At 46.1% G+C, this 4,930-nt stretch overlaps 1 long non-coding RNA gene across 1 annotated transcript; it reads right to left on the reverse strand.

Annotated features, from left to right (window-relative positions):
- Nucleotides 1–999: 999 nt before the first annotated feature.
- LOC139601669 (uncharacterized) lies at nt 1,000–3,663 on the reverse strand. The gene is made up of 4 exons (XR_011682993.1): nt 3,482–3,663; nt 3,103–3,188; nt 2,285–2,563; nt 1,000–1,277 (listed from the first exon to the last, which is right to left on the reverse strand). It is a non-coding gene; the product is annotated as an uncharacterized lncRNA (long non-coding RNA).
- Nucleotides 3,664–4,930: the final 1,267 nt, after the last annotated feature.

A 4,930-nucleotide genomic window follows, 5' to 3' on the forward strand; every position in this document is an offset into this window, starting at 1 on the left:
TTATGGACTTGTGTTTACCCTGCAGATGTACTGGGATGGCTCCAGCTGGTGTGGTAGGAAGGATGTGGGATAATTTACAGCACAGAAGTCAAGTGTGTGTTGTTCCTCTAATCTCTGCTCATTGGCCTCAGATCCTGCTGTGCTGGATGCTCAAGAGCCCTGCCTTACCCTCCCGGATGCTGGAGTGCCTCGAATTCGGGTGGCACTGTAGGAATCTCAGTTGTGGGAACAGAACCTTCCAGCAATGAAGAGCACTCCTTGGGCAAGGAGAGCTGCTCTCACTGGTGTCCTGGACAATGCTCATGCTAAATTGGACCAACACTGCATGAGTCTGAGCAGCTTCACTCCCACCAAATTCCAAAGGAGTCACTCCCACCTGTTGCAGGTTTGGCTTTTCCCGGTGTCTCTGCCCCAGCGCTCCCAGGAATGTTCTGTCCTCCCCTGCAGGTGTCACTCCCACTCGGATTGGCTCCACTGTTGCCCAGAATTCCCGATTCACCACGGGCTGTGCCCACCCCTGCCCCCCAGTGTTCACCTCCCCAGCCTGCCTCCCTGCTGCACTGTGCCAGAGCATCCAGAGGTTCTCCTGCCTGGCTCAGACACACATCCTGGGGACAGGACTCCACCCCAGTGTCACTTGCTGTGAACAAAAAGACTCTCACTGACTCTGACAGCTACTTCCTTTCAGGTCCAGGACAGCCATCTCTCCATTTCACTGGTGTCAGTCTTGTTCAGCTTTTATGTTGAATTCAAACCAGAAGAGCACTCTGCCCAAACAGTTAAATTCCAGCCATATTCACCTTTGCCTCAACTGATAAGGCTTCACATCATTCTAATCCATAAGAAGCTGCTCCAAAGATGGATCCATTCCATACAGGCTTTTCTTTTAATTTACCCAGGTGCCCTTTGATCTTGTGGATCTCTGTATTTAATTATGGGAGCTGAACGAGGTTCATATCCTATCTCCTGGTGCACTTTGCTCAGGTCTGGCTTTTCTTTTTGTGTTTGAGGAAGGAGAAGGCAATTCTTGGAAGCACAGCTCTTTAATTTTAATATACTACAAGTGCAAGAGTAAGCTCACCTTCAACTGCTCCTCATTGTTGATGCATGAATAAACAACTGGCAGGGGAGGGAGAACATTGCAGAAAGGTACTTCTAGATGGATATGCTCAGCAGCCATTAAGGACCTCAGTGATTTCCTGGGGCACAAAGGCCTTGGTGGTACTGCTCTGCCACTTCCAATCAGCATAAATGAGGTACTTGACAATTCTCCTTGACTGTTGAAAAATAATAATAAAAAGATTAAACCCAAAACATAACTAGGAGAAAGAGATGTTTATGTTACACCCCAAATTTGCAGTCCAGAGCGTGGAAGAACTGTCACTTTGAAGTGAGCAGAACAGGTGAAGAAGTGAGATGAAACAGAAATTAAGATGGGAAAAATTCCTCTTCTTGCATTTGTGCCTCTATGTCTGATCTGACTGAGAGTTTGACCTCTTCTATTTGTAGCCCAGAACATTGTGGGGTGCACTGACAGCAACGTGATCATGACAGACTTAAATTATCACACAGGCAGATCAGGACTTTGATCATGGATCTTCAGTGAGATGGAAACACTCCTCAGGACCCCAGGCCAGCTTCATGCAAGCTTTGTACCACCAGAACATACAGAATTGAGGATTTGGCCAAAGAGGTTGGATCCTGAGCTGGAGAGCTTCTCATTTCAGCACAGCAGTTGCACTGTGGAGTTCACCTCTGGGCAGGATCTTCCTGATCCGTGTGGGCAGTGCCAGGCACTGGAACAAGGCAGCCAGACACTGTTATCAGTGCAGCAGTCAGTACTCTGCTCCTTGGCTAATTAGCTGAGCTAGAGCCCCTCTCAGATGACTTATTTTTAGTCCTTGCCTGCAGGGAACTGAGCCTGTAAGATGCTCTGGAATGGGTCAGCTGGAACAGGCTGTTACATTATGTATGTAGCAGCTGTGCTTGGCAACTTCCACAGGCTGGGACTGAGGCACCTGCAGAAGCACCTTCACCTGTGCCTCTCACCTGGTGTTCCAAGCCACCACTGAACAGCACCCTCCTTGTGCCATCCTATCTCACCACAGGGGTTTACAGTGTTCCCTGATGGATAAAACCAAAATCTGTGTCTAAAATTAAGCTTCTGCATTAGCTATGCATGGTATAGCTCATTAAAAATGGATCCTCCTTTCAAGCTCTGACACATACGTAGGGAAATATATTGCTCCATATGCACAAAGTACTGGAATAAAATATCCATTACCTGCATGGCCCTGTTTCAGCACAGGACTATGGAATGCGGTGCTGGTTACAACAGCAGATTTGGCTGTCCTGTCACAGATTGTCCCTGCTGCTGGCTTGTGCTTATAAAGCCCTTGGGAAGGTGGAGGAAGTGAGGTCAATGAGTGGCTGAGTGTCCCATGGACACTGAGTCCCAGGCCATGGGAACGAGCCTTTGTCCCAGAACAATCCAACTTGGACTGCTGCTCCTTTGAAGGTCACCCAGAACAGGAGAGCAGCAGCACTGGAGAGCAGCCAGCCTCTGCAAGCAGAAAACAGTCACAGGTACTAAGGAGAGTTTTGCTATGGAATAATGAGCTCACAAACTTGTTCCTCCAGAGCCAACGAGCAGGCCTGCAAGGTCAGTCACAGCAGAGCCCTGTGACACAACCCTAAAGGCAGAGGGCTTCTCACTCCAAAAATTCTCCATGCCCAGACATCTCTTGAAAGGCCAGCTATTCCATTATTATTATTACTACTACTATTATTATGTTAATATAGTAATACTACTACTACTAATATTACTATAATAATGGTTCTGCCTCATTAACCAAATGAGGGCTGCTACTCTCCTCCTGAACACACTGCCTCACATGGAAAATACAATGCACTGGTTTATTGGTACCTGCTGCTTCTAATCCAGGTGTTTGCTACAGGTTAAGTGTATGAGGAAAAATACATACTCAAATATTTTAGCAAACTATCTGCATGATGGTCTGTGAAAATGTGATGCACCAAGGCACAGGTGAAGTGAACTGGGAGTCCCAGTGACGAGGAGTGCAGAATGTAATGCTCATTTACCTCTTGTGGGTCCACGCCTTATTTCGAGGAGACAGACTTCTCACAATGTTTCTTAATATCTGGGAGTAGTGCATGAACCAGCATTACTGAAAGAAAAACAAAGAAGACAGTGTCTTATGTACTGTAAGAGGATTAAACTGTTTTTCAAGCTCAATTAGCTGACTCACAATTTTAACTTGGTACCAAAACAGCAGCAAAGCAATTCGTGGGATTGGTGTCGAAGACCTCCTCAAAAGGATGAATTCTACACCATGTAAAGTTGCAGGCATGTGTGAGCGAGCTGTACACAAACCAAAAGGTTTTGGCTTCACCAAAAGATTCGTTTTGTACCTGTGATTTGGTCACAGAAAAAACATCGTTTACTCAGTATGGTTCTTACATTAATCCTGCAGCCCGAGGCTCCTCTTCGGAGTAACTCGCTAGACAACAGGTCTGTGTGAACAAACACAGATTAAATCCCCTGTGTACACGCCCAACATTCGTTCTCACCGAATTCTTTACTAAATCCCCTCAGCTGTAATTGCTGCCTTTCAGCCCCATCGCGTCACCCCGGTGCCGCAGGCTCGGGGACCAATTAGTGACTCAAGCTCCTGTCACCTAGGAGATCGGGAGGCAGTGTCTTAGCGGTACCATCTTCAGAGACTCTCCCTGAGATTGGATCTGGGCTCTGCAGGACATTTTACCACATCGGCAGACTCCCAAGACAGCAAAATAAATATTATGGCTGGCCACAGTATTGCCACAGTTATCGTGGCGCCTTAAATGCACGAGAAGATTTAGGGTTTCCTACAAAGGGGGAAAGGAAAGCAGCATCCTTACAGAGGAAGTGCTGATGCTCCCACAAGTTGTCTGGCTCACTGTCACCCTGTGGCTGGGAGCTGAGAGCCAGGGATCAGAGATCTCCCTGGTCCCACCTGAATGCCTAGAGCTCATCATTCTGTTCCAGCAAACTCCTTCCTCTATTTCTGATAAGGAGAACTAAAGCTTGAAATCCCTCTGCCTAGAGACATAGGTCATGGTGGCACTGCCAGGATGTGTTGCCTTTGCAGTGCTTAGATGAAAGGTTACTATAAAATCATGTAAATCCACAGTGTATTGACCCATTTCAGTGACAGGAGTGGCAATTGCTCCATGAAAATGGTTCACAGCTCAGCAAAGCACCACAAGTATGCAAAAAGCATTAGAAAATCATTCACTATTAATTATTTAGATGTAGTTATTTTTCTGTAATTTTACATGGCTGTGATTACTCTGATTCTTAGGTTTAAAAATGAGCAAGTCCATAAGTTTCCAATGAAACAGTGTAGGAGAAGGTTCCCCTTTTTAATTGATTTGGATACTGAGCAGCAGAATAAACACTGCTTGGATTGCCCATTCTACCTTGGCATTTGATTAATGTTTAATTGACATTTGCAGTGAATAAATGATTTAGTGTTTTCCCTGCATTGTTCTCTCACAATAATTACTCTGGAGCAGCTGAGCCCAGTGTCTGTGCTGCACATCCCACCTTCAGAGACATTCCACTATCCAGAGCTGTTTCCAGGCAGTCTGATCTAGGGAGGAAGGAGCAGGGAAAGGGATGGGAAGATCAGTGCTAAACCTGTGTGTAATGCTCGCCTTCCCCACACACCTCCTTAACTGCTTCTTGGCATCTACAAATTCAGATTAGGATTTTTTAATGATCCCACTGCTCTCATATCTCCTCTCAAGTACTGGCAAACAGGTTTCACGCTGAAAAATGATTTTTTTTTTTTTTTAGGAGAGCTGGAGGGAGATTGGGGGCAGAGAGAAGACTACAGGCACAATTGCATTGACCTGTGCTATGAAG

Source organism: Agelaius tricolor, unplaced genomic scaffold, assembly GCF_023055355.1.
Source record: "Agelaius tricolor isolate 1412-34295 unplaced genomic scaffold, bAgeTri1.0.p SCAF_1, whole genome shotgun sequence".
Lineage (NCBI taxonomy): Eukaryota > Metazoa > Chordata > Aves > Passeriformes > Icteridae > Agelaius > Agelaius tricolor.